We start from the raw sequence: 13,566 nt of genomic DNA, 5'->3' as shown, positions 1-13,566 counted from the left end.
GTTTGACCAGATTTGACCAAAATTTAAAAAAAACTGAAATAATTATTTAGTAACACTAATATTCTAGAATAATTAGTTTGACCATTGTTTGACCACAGGTTGACCACAATTTGAATTTTTTTGCCTCTCCAGATCTTAAAAGCCCCGTATCTTTTTTTTCTGTTAGGTTTTTGAGTAGTCATTATGGTATATGACTTCTATTCCAAGTCAGTTTTGTACCCCTACCCCAAGTCGGTTTGTACCCTCTTATATACTCTTGTATGCCGCACCAAATCATCAATAAGCAACAGCTTTATTCAGCTTTCATCCTCGTCTGAAGAGAATCCATATGTGGGTTGCCCCTTAATCCGACACTTGCTAGATTCATTCACAGGAAACATTGAACACTTAGGGTCTATGGCTTTGCACTCCTCGGATGGGTTTTTATCACACAGTTGGATTCTCTTCAAGCCCACACATCCTTCCATGACAAGCCTTATATATCTCATCACCTTCTCTTCCTCCGAAAACCCTTTCATGAACAACAGATTCAAGTACAAGTGCTTGAAACTGGGTGTTTCCCACACCAAGTTGGTCTTCTTGGTAATATCCTCGGAGCTCCGATCCTCCTCAAGTTTGTTTGTCTGGACGGATTATACGGAGCTCTGGTGTAGATTCCTGCCAGCTTCTCGGGGCGGTGAGATTAGGGTTTCTCATCATGTGTACCCAATGGCGAGATTTAAGGTGTCAGATTCTTGAGATAGATTCAAGGATTCAATGTTGATGATTGCTGCTCCCTGCTCCTTAGGGGCATGTGCACGAAGAGTTCCCGGTTATCATTGACAAGGTCAGGCCGGCTCCGATATAGGGTGAATCTTTATAATAGATATGATATTTTCGCAAAAAGAAGCAGGCAGCCTTGTCAGATTGCTAGCTACACCGCTGGCAGTAGTTGATATGTGGGCCCTCTAACAGGTCAGCCCACATGTCTATGATCCAAAGTCACCTCACTCGAGAAGGAGGACCTGCTCAGGTTTGAGAGTCTAGAGCTCGCTACTACACCAAGTCTTCAGATATTTGTGTTTTGGACTATGACGTGATATGTAAAAATAAAAATTTAACCATAATATCCAAAAACACAGAATATTATAATAAATTATTGCTACAGAAACATTTATTTATGATGATTATATTAATATATTCAAAATTTGCCATTTATGCCACTAGTTGTGTCTCAATACTCAGTTTTGTGACTAAAAGTTACAACTGCTAAAAAATGTCATCATTCTATGATATGCTTGCTGAAGAATGCCATTAGATACCTAAAAAATGCCACTGTTTCATTAGATGGTTGCTCAAAAATGCTAGTAGACACCGTTAATTCCAGTTCAAACTCGTTGACCATGTTATATGACCAAAGTAGACCTAGGGGCCATAGTTTTCACTAGAGACTTCTCTCTTGAACAAATAGCATACGGTGGGTAAACAAATTACTATTGGGCAATTGACCAAAAAAACATAGTTATGACGATATTCAAGGCGATGATCATGTATATAGGCATCACGTCCGAGACAAGTAGACCAACTCCTACCTGCATCTACTACTACTGCTCCACCCATTGACCACTATCAACCACGTATCTAGGGTATTAAGTTAATAGAAATAGAGTAACGCCTTAAGCAAGATGACATTATGTAGATAAGGAAACCCAATCAATATGAATAAACCCCGTCGTTTTCACCTAAATGACAATAATACAAAGACATGTCAAGTCCCTTTCTGTCACTCGGATTGAACACCGCAAGATTAAATCCATTATAAAGCACCGCTCCCACTACAAGATAAATCTATCTAATTTGCCAAACCAAACGGATAGATCGAAGAGAAATACAAATCTATAATAATCATGCATAATACAGTTTAGAGAAAACTCAATTACTTCTCATAAATATTCAGATCATAGACCCATAATTCATCGGATCCCAACAAACACAACGCAAAAGAAGATTACATCGAATTGAACTGCGAGAACATCGAGGAGAATATTGTATTGAAGATAAAAGAGAGATAAGAAGCCATCTACCTACTAGCTATGGACCCGCATGTCTGTGATGAACTACTCACACATCATCAGAAGGCATCAAGGAGGATGTAGAAGCCCTTCGTGATCGAATCCCTCTCTGGTAGAGTACTGAAAAAGGCCTCCAGATGGGATCGCGGAAGAACAGAAGTTTGCGGTGGCGGGAAAAGTGTTCTGGGTTGCTCCCTGTTGGTTTCCCGATTTTAAAAAATTATAGAGACGGAGTAGGTCAGACGGAGCCACGACGGGCCCACAAGACATTAGGGCACACCTACCCCCCAGGGCGCGCCCTGTTGCCTTGCCGTCTCCTTGCTTGCCGTCTGGTCTCCTCCCAAAGCTTCTAGGGTCTCTTATGTCCAAAAAATCTTCAAAAGGTTTCGTAGTGTTTGGACTCCGTTTGGTACTGATTTTCTAGAAATCCAAAAAGAAGCAGAAAACAACAACTGACACTTGACACTGGGTTAATAGGTTAGTCCCATAAAATGATATAAAATAGCACAATTTTTTACATAAAACATCCAAGATTGATACAATCTTACGCAAGACCATACAAATGTGACACACTTGAGCTCGATTGTTTCGTGAAATTACTTTTAGTGCTCGGTAGATCGAATACGCGTCTCATATTTTTCTAACAATGATGAAATGAGATCGTAAGTGCGATGAAAGCTAGGCTAGACAGAATGTGTGAGAAATAGGGGGAAGAAAAAGAAATGAAACAAGTAATAGTTATTAAGTCCAACTCACCAACTTAATCATTTCTTGCAATATCTATATTTTGTGCCCTGTAAGCCGAGTGTATTATATCGGGTACTCGGCTTACCTACAACATCATCACGGAGCCGTTAGCGGGCGGCGCGCGGGTCATATGGCAGGTACGCTTTGCCCTGAGTTGCACTCTAAGCCGGGTGCTTCTCTGAGGCAACTTCGGCTTACCTGAGTTTGCGACGTGTCCATTGTTTAAGCCGAGTGTCGGAACCCCGTGTTGACGGCGTACACGTAGGTAAGCCGTGTACTGTCTGTTCAACGCGTGTCCTTGTGGGCATATTCGGCTTAGGTGCACATAAGTCGTAAGCCCGTGTTTCAGCACTCGGCTTACGGTGTGATACTCAGCGACGTGTGTTTTTCCTATAGTGTAACCACATGAGCTACTATGTGGTTGATCGTATCTATTCTTTATGGGCTAACTTTGTCAACAGACTCAACACCATCTCTAATCTGGTTGGTTAGAAAAAATCTCACTTTCCCCAAAGGCAAGAAGCAGCGAGAAAACATTTGATGTTTTGCGGTTGTTTGTGGATCTGCTAAAGAATGGGATGCGTACATCTTGTGGGAGGTGACGACCTGCGTTCAGGATGCCCAATAACAAAATTCCATAGGGTTCGAATTTTGTTATACCAAACTAAATGAAATGTTGAAATGAAAAGATTTTGAGCAGAGAATATGTTGTTTAATCCAGACACCAAACGCTTATTTCTTGTCTGCATCCCAAGATGCGGCGCGAGGTCTGAAAATCCAAGAAAATTAAAGGCGCAAGCTAAGCGCGCGGCATTATTCATGCGACCGACGACAGCACATGATCCTCCGTCGAATTAACTAACCATGCGGGCCGGCGTGCAGCGGCGCTTGCAGAAGTTTTCGATGCGCAGCATGCACCAGAAGACGTCGCGGCCACCAAGGGTGGTCTGGACGCAGTTCTTGCAGGCCGGGTGGCACCCGCTCGGTGACACGTCCATGCACGTGCACCTCGGTGGGATCATCCTGGTGCACGTGCCGCACTCGTCGCAGCATGGCCACGCGCTGGGCATAGCTTCTTCTGCAGGCAGCAAACCAAGGTGAATAACAAGCGATTTTGACACACGAGATTTTTTCTTTTTAAAAAGATGATTACCCCGGCTTCTACATCAAAATGATGCGTGGAGGTTTTCGGAGGAAGAGAAGGTGATGAGATATATAAGGCTTGTCATGGAAGGATGTGTGGGCTTGAAGAGAATCCAACTGTGTGATAAAAACCCATCCGAGGAGTGCAAAGCCATAGACCCTAAGTGTTCAATGTTTCCTGTGAATGAATCTAGCAAGTGTCGGATTAAGGGGCAACCCACATATGGATTCTCTTCAGACGAGGATGAAAGCTGAATAAAGCTGTTGCTTATTGATGATTTGGTGCGGCATACAAGAGTATATAAGAGGGTACAAACCGACTTGGGGTAGGGGTACAAAACTGACTTGGAATAGAAGTCATATACCATAATGACTAAAAAACCTAACAGAAAAAAAGATACGGGGCTTTTAAGATCTGGAGAGGCAAAAAAATTCAAACTGTGGTCAAACTGTGGTCAAACAATGGTCAAACTAATTATTCCAGAATATTAGTGTTACTAAATAATTATTTCAGTTATTTTGAATTTTGGTCAAATCTGTTCAAACTGTGGTCAAACAATGGTCAAACTAATTATTCAAGAAATATTTGTGTTACTAAATAATTATTGTTTTTTAAAACAATAGTTTCAAACTCAAACAGTGAAATGTGTCACTTCATGCTCAAGCAAAATTCCTGAGGGTTAATAGGATTGACATCTTACTATTGTCAGGAAAACAACAAGTGCAGACTTGGAAACGAGGGAGAATAGAACCCGGAAGTTAAGCGTGCTCAGGCTGGGGTAGTGGGAGGATGGGTGACCGTTCGGGAAGTCAGATGATTTAGAATGATGAGGGGTGATTAGAGATTAGAGGATAAATTGAGCAGTGATGAGGGGTGATGATTAGAGAGTAGAGGTTAAAATAATTCAGAAATTTGAAAATTAAAAAAAAAATCAAAAAAAATTCAAAAAAAAATCATTAAATTTCCATTAGTCCCGACCTAAAGGTGGAGCTCCACGTGGCCGCGGCCTTTAGTCCCGGTTCAAAAACCGGGACTAAAGGGCCTTACCAACCGGGACAAAAGCCCCTTTTTTTACTAGTGGTTGCAACAATTTTATACATCGACACCAACGGAGACAAAAACATGGGTTGGCTGTAGCTCTGGCCCCATTGCTCGCTGCCTCCGGCTCGCCGTCGTCAGTGGCTGCAGCTCCACCTCCAGTAGACGAAGCAAATTAAATAACTTGATCCAGCAAAAAAAATCGATTTCAGCAAAATCAAAAGACGTTTGTAGCAAAATTTTGAGCTGGTTCTAAAAAATCAATAGAAGGTGGTAGCAAAAAATTAGGTTGCATCCAGCAAAATCAAAAGACGATTGAAGCAAAATTTTGAGCTGGTTTCAACAAAATCAAAAGAAGATGGTAGCAAAAAAACGAGGTTGGTTCCAGCAAAACAAAAACATGGTTCCAGCAACAAAATCTACCTCATCGACTTTCCAGCAAAAAAATGGCGTGCTTGTATCATCAACAGCCGCTGGTTCCAGCAAATCCAGCTGGAGGTTGCAGCTTTTATTGCCGCTGCCCCATGGAGACAGCCGGTTCCAGCACGCCTCCGGTGCTGCACGATTGTCGGTTGCAGCAAAATGGCGGCTGTCGTTCCAGCAACGCCGGTTGCCGGTTGTAGCACCACGGTCGACCAGTGTGTTTTCTCTAGCGCCATCAGCCTCCATGCAGCAAAAACGCTCCCTGTTCGCGACAGCCCCGGGGATAAGAAGCTATGGCGCGAAATCGGCAGGAAAAGTTGACAGAAGGAGGAAGAAAGAAGCTGCATCGCAAGGAAGAAAAGGGGAAGGAGAAGCTGCATGGAGAAATCCATAGAGGCACGGGAGAGGAGCTGCAACGTAGAAAGGGGGGAATGAGTGGCTGGGGCGTCTCTCCTTTTGTGGATAAGGCTCGATGTTGGGGCGGTGGGTTGGGACCGTGGGATTTGGTCTAGATCAAATGGTGGGATCGCGTCCGGCCAAACTTTAAGCCGGCCTGCCGACAGTAAGCGTTTCCCTTTAAGAAAACTAAAAGTTTTTATGCGAGAAAATTTTCAATCTATTCATCTTCAATTATAGCAGTACAACGAACATCAGAAATAATAAAAACACATCCAAATTCATAGAACACCTAGCGAGAACTACAAGCACTGCAGCGAGCCGAAGGCGCGCCGCCGTTATCGCCCCTCCCTCGCCGGAGACGGCAAAACTTGTTGTCGTAGACAGTCGGGAAGTCGTCGTGCTAAGGCCCGATATGACCAGGAAACATTCTCTTGAAATTCAGCCAAATATTTATCACAACTTGAGTATAACTATAATGGTTGAAATATATTGACCAAAAGGTAAATATTTCTGTGCCTACAGAAATTATTGACAAAAAGGTAGATATTCCGGTGCCTACAGAAATTACTGAAATTCAGTGAATTTCATCAACATGTGTGCAAAAGTAGAAACCTACTCCCAACGCTTCTGCTATCCTCTCTTTACTATCTGGTGGGAAGAGGGGGCAGCATAATGGAATACTCTCATCTTGCAGCAGCCTAGAACGACAGTTGCGCATAATCCGACCACAATTCTCTCTCAAAAACGTTCGTGATGCAAGCGCTGCAGTTATAAAAAGAATACACCAGCGTCCACGTACGTGTACGTCAGACAGGCAGCTCGGCCGGTCGCTGCTGGGGTGCGCCGGCGCCGGCGACGATGACGGCGGTGCGGCACAGCGGGCACGTGGCGTGCTGGTGCAGCCATCGGTCGACGCAGATCACATGGAACAGGTGCCCGCACGCCGGCAGCCGACGCACAGCGGCGCAAGGCAAATGGCGCACTCCTCCGCCGCAGCGGCACCCTCGAACTCGAACGGCGCCGGGAGCTTCGCCGAGATGGTGGCCTCGTCAATCCCGCCGCGAGGACGACATGGCAGCGTGCAGATAACTATGGCCGCAAGGAACAGGCTGACGGCGAAGGCCGCGAAGACGAGGTTGCGCATGGTCCCGTCCCCAATGAGCGGGTAAACGATGAATAGAATAACTGAGAGAGCCAAGAGGGAGATGCACAACCATCGGCGCCCGGATCCGGACCCGGACGGCGCCTCCGTCGTGTTGGTGGCGCTAGTGCCGTCCATGGGGCTAGAGCACAAAGGCGATCGAGTACACGCTATGCACGTCAAGAAGCTGTGGCGGCGACGGAACCGACCGGACGGAAGAAGCAGATCGATTATGATCGGACTGGATCATGTTGGTGTTGTTCATATTGGAACAGGCAGTATTTAAGGAAGATTCTTCTAGCCGCAAGCCAAGGAATTCGTGCTTTCCTGTTTGAGAGCGTATGGACGGAAGATTGCAATTTGCAAGTAATTAACGTGACATGCTTTTTTCTAATTTTCTAATGTAAATATATGCATGAACTTGCGCTGCATATTATTTCCACTAATGCATCCAATTTTATGTGTATACAACAAATTCTCACAGGATGTCGCAAATTGACGAGGAAAAAGTTTTTCTGTTTTATACGACATGTTAGCCAACATTTAGGGCACAACAAAAAACACTTGCAGCACGAACGCAACATGTGCGGCAGAGAACCCCGAGTCGTCACTGCATACCGCCTGAGTATACAAGATTTTTGTAGCATGTCGAAAAAGCATTTGTAGCATCGAAAATCCATATATTACTAACCTTCATTTTTCCTAGTAGCAAACCCACTGGGTCTGCCTCGATAGTGCCTCGTCGACATAATATAGGGTGTCCCCCCAAAAAAGGACATAATATAGGGTGACATTGAACCCATTCCCATGTAGTCCATTGCCTTCCTCGCAGCTTGGTGTCGTGCCCTCAAGCTCCAAGGCAATGAAACTAGATTCCTGAAAGAAAAAAAACCACCAAAAACCATGCGGAAAAAAATTGTTTCCGAAAAAACACCAAAAGGAAAACCCCCACCGATACCTCTATCACCACTCGCTATGAGCGATATACAGCATTTGCACTGCTTCAACGCATGGGGCGAGCCCTGGCCGTAAAATGTACAAGAGTATGTGTATACTAGTTCGCCCAAATCACGCAATTTTAAAAGATCCACCATCCCATGGCCCATGGTTGCCCCCCCCCCCCCCCCCTTCGATTTCAAGGCCCGCCGTAGAAGGGCTGATGAGTGGTGACTGCACTAGGGTTACGCATTTGAGTAGCTATCTTTTGGCAAGTTGAGATGATCATCCATATACTACAATGTTTCTAAGGAGGCATCAATGAAATGTTTTTCTTATTTTTGCTGAATGTTGAGGTGTATGTATAACCTGACCGAGCAGCACATCTATCACAAAGTAATTAAATAACAATTCCTCCAAAGAAATCAATAAATAATAAGTCGTATTGCTAGGCAGTAGGACACATGCACAACATTAATATATGAGGCCGACAACGGGAGTCTTGACGATGATGTCGGTAGCATTGGAGAACAGGACGACACGCCCTAGGGTCAGGGTTTCCTGGTTGCCTGATTGGTTCTGGCGGTATTTGTAGGAGCATCTGCGACTGAGTGAAAGCATCGGGTGCGGCGCCCTCACTTGGTGGAGCTTCTCCCGACCGTCTTTTTCGCGGGCGCATCATGCACACCATCAACGAGTACAGGAATCAACGTTGGTTGCTAAGTGTTTATGCGGCAATATAACTGTGTGGGCTAGCTAGCATTATCTTTTAGGGAAGACCAAGCCGTTGTGGTAATTTTGTGAAGCATGACAGCAAGGATGACCAACGCATACCGACAACAAGCCAAATATGACAACAAGCATGACGGCTATAAATACTGCCTCATTGCTAACTTCTAGATAGATAAAACTTATTTTGCGTGGGTTAGCACTCAGCACAATTTATCCGCGAGGGGCATAAATACTGCCTGCCAGTCATACCTTCCATACCAGTGGTGGGTATTCCATAGCGCCCACCACTGCTCATTTTCAGCACGCGGGCAATTTTTGAAGAGTTCACTTGTGGCGGGTGATTATTTCCGCCCTCCACTGCTGTGGAGAGAGCAGTCGCGGCCTGTTTTATTACCTGCCACTGCTATTTTGGAAAGGAAGCAGTGGCGGGACTGTTTTTACCCGCCGCAGCTTCCTTAAAAAAATAGCAGTGGCGGGTGCCTGTTTATGCCCGCCATTAATTTGAGGCCATCTATAAGCCTTTTTCCCAATAGTGAGACGGGTGAGCGGGGGTAGGGGGGGGGGTAGCAGTCGGATGAGGAGAAGGAGGCAGATGAGCAGTAGTAGGCGGAGCCGCAGCCAATGGAGGAGGTGGCGGCATAGCCGGCCGGCTGCGTGCTTCGCCATGGAGTACAAGGTCACGGAAGCGGCGGAAATGACAAAGCAGTCCGCCATCCCCTAGCCCATCCAAGACGAGGCCTATATGAAGGCCAACCGGCATTTAGCCCATTAGCATAGGGCGGAGATATGTCGGGTCAACTGCCCCAACGCCCGACTTCCACTGACATTGGTTCAAGATTGAGGATTTATTTGTTATCGAGAATTTACTTTTGATTTGTTTCTTTTATTTTTGAAGGTGTTACCCTGGTCGACTGGTGGATGCAAAGCGACCATTAGATTTGCTTTATGATTCGTGCATCATGTGAGTTGCAAGTGGGTTGCAACCGAGTGTTTCTCAGTTTGCAACTAAGGAAAGGTGTCCTTGACTGACTGATTTGCCTCGTGATTCATATTGACAGGGAGCTGCAACCAGTCACTCCCCAAAACTTAACCTAACTGGAAAAGAGAGAATCTTAAACTTTTTTTAGACTAGAAAAAACTTAACTATTTTATAGGGAAAAAACAGAAGTTTTTCTGAAACACAAAAAAAAAACTTAAATTGCTTTTGAGAAAAATCAAAAATAAATAAAACTCAACTTTTTTCCAAGTGAAAATAAAGCTTCACTTTTTTTGAACTTGACGTTTTTTAAACTTAACTTCTAGCGAGAGCAACTAATTAACGAGCGCTCCTTCGGGAGCCTCGTAACGATCATCGCCACTCGGCGCGCTCTCAGCCATTCGCCACGTGTCGCGCTCTGGGCGCTCCCTCTGAATTTTGTTTTTTCTTATTTTTCCGCACGCGTTTTTGGCTTTTTTAACGGTTTTTTTGACGTTTTGGTTTTCCACCGGTCTTCCTTAGCTTTTCCATAAAAAAAATTATGAAAAAATAATTTTTTTTCGCACGAAAAAACGCGTTTTCTTTTTTCCTTTCGTGAGAGTCACGGTTTTGCTTCCGCGAGAGGCACGGTTGTGCTTTCGCGGGAGTCACGGCCGTGCCTCTCGAAAACGAAAAGAGAACACATTTTTTCTTTTTTTTCTTTTGCGAGAGTCACGGTTTTGCTTCCGCGAGAGGCACGGTTGTGCTTTCGCGAGAGTCACGGCCGTGCCTCATCGGAAACAAAAAAAACGCGTTTTCTCTTTTTTTTTTCCTTTCGCGAGAGTCACGGTTTTGCTTCCGTGAGAGGCACGGTTGTGATTCCGTGAGAGGCACGGGCGTGCCTCTTTCGGAAAGAGAAAAAACCCGTGCTCCCGGTTCGGCTTTTTCGTCTGTTTTTTTTTCGTGAAAAAAAAGTTCGTCAAAACGTATCAACATGGGATCTAGTTTTAAAGATCTCGGCGCGAGGAATCCAACGATGAAAGCCGTTCGAGATTTGGACGCGCGGTTTGAGAGATAAAACATTTTGAATAAACGGATCTACGAAAAAAAGAAAATTTTCAGGTTGTGACAAGTGGCGCGCTGCATTGGCGCCACTTGTCGCAACCTGGGAATTGAAGTGATCTTTGCAATGAGTACTCCTCAATTAGTGATTTTGCTTTCTAGCGGTGTTGTTAGTCAAGCGGAAACACATTGCGGAAAGGAGATAGGCCTGCTAGGTCCAGTTTTTGAAACACAAAAAAAAAACTTAAATTGCTTTTGAGAAAATTCAAAAATAAATAAAACTCAACTCTTTTTCAAGTGAAAATAAAGCTTAACTTTTTTTTTTTGAACTTGACGTTTTCTTAAACTTAACTTTCTAGCGGTGTTGTTAATCAAGCGGAAACGCATTGCCGAAGGGAGATACGTTTTTTTAAACTTAACTTTCTAGCGGTGTGATTGGGACTCGGATAGCAGTGTGGATGCTGGCTCTCCGCCGCCCGACGAGCCTGTTACGTCCAGGTACCATGAAATTATCGCCTCGCGCCTCGCCGAATTGCAATTACCAGTCGGCGACGACGACGGCTCGGAATCAGACCTCGCCGGTTTTCCAAACATCCCTTCCCGTGAAATCCTCGAAGCCCTTACCCGTAAATCTTTCCACGATAATGAGTCGCGAGCTGCTCTAGTACAATATCAAATCCAGTGTTTCTTAAACGAGACCCAGGAGGGACGACGAGACAGAGATTCACAAGGAAAATCTCCTGATTCGGCCGTCGTTGTTGCATCTGAACCGGAGGACAATGATGTTATCACGAGGCAGCAACACATAAGCGACTGTGAAAAGCTAGCGGCTCGCATGACTGAAATTGAGACTTACACCGAACTGGACCAAGAGCAGACCAACAAGCTCCATCTCAAGTATGCGCTTTATCGCATCAAAGCTTGCCTGGTTAGTTAATTAGTCTCATATATCAATGCTCCTTCCTGTCTGTTTATCATTAATAATAAATCATACATACATCCATACATGAAAAATTAATTATGCCTTCTTATGTACGTACTCCATCTGTGTGCGTAGCATGGTTTTAAATAGCCCGCTATAGCTCCGCTATAGCACGCTATAGCATTTGAAAAAGGTCATGCGCTAAGGGTCATTTGTCCAAACACATGAGAAAACATTTTAAATAGCGCTATAGCACGCTATAGCATTTAGAAAAGGTCCGCCGCTAAGAGGCTTAGCGCGCTATTTAAAACTTTGGTACGTAGCTGTTGAAAGGAAAGCCGGTTCACGAGCTGGATGATGATGCAGCACTGGAACGCAAGTACCCTCCAGAGCTTATCGTCAAGAACGACTACTTCTTTCACTACGTCCAAGATGGCTTCTTTGGTCGGTATTTTGATTCCGAACTCTGTTACAAACAGTCCTTGAGCGACTACCAGCGGCTAGTCATTTTTAATGATGTAAGTGTCGTTACCGTATTCGCTGCATCTATTTCTGTAATGCATCTACATTTAATGATGGAACTGGACCAGGAGCACAGCTGAACTATGTCATTTTCCTCTTGTTTTATTTGGATGTAGGGTGGCAATGATTATACAAGTTGGAGTAGATACCGAGCATTTTATAGCACCCCTGACGCTGATAGAGATTATCTCCAATATTTGGAAACAATTGTGAAGGAACTTAGAGTATGCCCTGTGCAATGATCAGTTAGTTCAAATTTAGAACTTTGTTCAGTATTTTTGTTTTTTGGACTAACAATGTTTGTTCTTGACAGTGGCTTGAACAGTATTTCCTGACAAACGAGTCGTCTATTGAGGTATGCATATTTGACCTCTCAAAACCATGAAATTGAGGTATGCATATACGAGTCGTCTATAAATGTTGCAGCAGTGCAGCACCACAATAACTTATCTGTTCTATTACTTAGTGGGCGCGTATACATTCAAAGGCTACATTCCAAGCATGTAGGATCGCAGCTGGGTTTCAGAACATGACTCTGGAACTAGCAGCTATTGGTTTGCATGTAGGATTCCCGTCCCTTGCTCATCCAGATATTCGGCCCTTGTTATAGTTGTATAATTGCATTCCTTCGATTCAATTCAGGAGTATATATGGGATGCGCGCATAAATCTCATGTTTGTGAAAGATCGTGATGGTATCTTTTATCAGATTTGGAGGCGGGTCAATGATAATCATCTGGTCAGCGCTACACATCAGCCTTTTCAAAACTGAACATTGTTATTTCACTGATGATTGTGTTTTGTGAATACTTTCTCTCTACTTAATTATGCTTGGTGATGTTGTTTATTTTTCCCTTGGAGAATGTTCAGCTGAGTTTCAGAGATGCTCTCGAGCAAGTTTATGGTGAAAACTTGTATCCAGCACACGACCGCAGTATGAAGTATGAGCTGAATTACGGCGATTCCAACATGGAACGTGTAGTAGGTTTTTTGTTCCACAGGCGTTCTATATGTGATTTCTTCTGTTATAAATCAATATATCTTTTACAATGCAAATTGATTTGGTCTTCTTTCTTTGTAGTTTGCTCGGTGCACGAAAGGCATTAGTGACAGTGTTATGGTACAGTGTTGTCTTAGCATCCATTGGTTCCTGTTATATACTCGTGTGATTTCTTTCTTTTGTGTCTCTATAGGTTCCAGAATATAAAGCCCGTGAGCTGATCGCACAGGAAATTCGTTGGACGGTATGTTTGTTGGGTAGATATTGTCAAACAACATTGTATCGGCTTGCATTTTTGTATGTAGTATCTTACTCTTTCCATTTTTAGAGTTTGTCGTCTGGAACGTATGAGCGGTACGCCAGGAAGAAGCTGGAGATTGCAGAACTGATAGGATTAATTCCCAAGGACAAGATAGTAGATGCATAGTTGTGTTTGTTAAGATAGCAGCTGTGTAGTTGTGTTGGGTCTTGGTGCTGGTTCCATAAAGATTCCAG

The 13,566-nt window shown here is 44.1% G+C and overlaps 1 long non-coding RNA gene across 1 annotated transcript; it reads left to right on the top strand.

The window, feature by feature from the left end:
* The first annotated feature begins 12,938 nt into the window (after nucleotides 1-12,938).
* On the top strand, nucleotides 12,939-13,293 carry LOC123162678 (uncharacterized). Its single transcript, XR_006481414.1, has 3 exons — nucleotides 12,939-13,052; nucleotides 13,153-13,185; nucleotides 13,265-13,293. It is a non-coding gene; the product is annotated as an uncharacterized lncRNA (long non-coding RNA).
* Nucleotides 13,294-13,566: the final 273 nt, after the last annotated feature.

Source organism: Triticum aestivum, chromosome 1D, assembly GCF_018294505.1.
Source record: "Triticum aestivum cultivar Chinese Spring chromosome 1D, IWGSC CS RefSeq v2.1, whole genome shotgun sequence".
Lineage (NCBI taxonomy): Eukaryota > Viridiplantae > Streptophyta > Magnoliopsida > Poales > Poaceae > Triticum > Triticum aestivum.
Note: the sequence above shows the minus strand (reverse complement) of the source record. Positions and strands in the feature narration are given on the sequence as shown.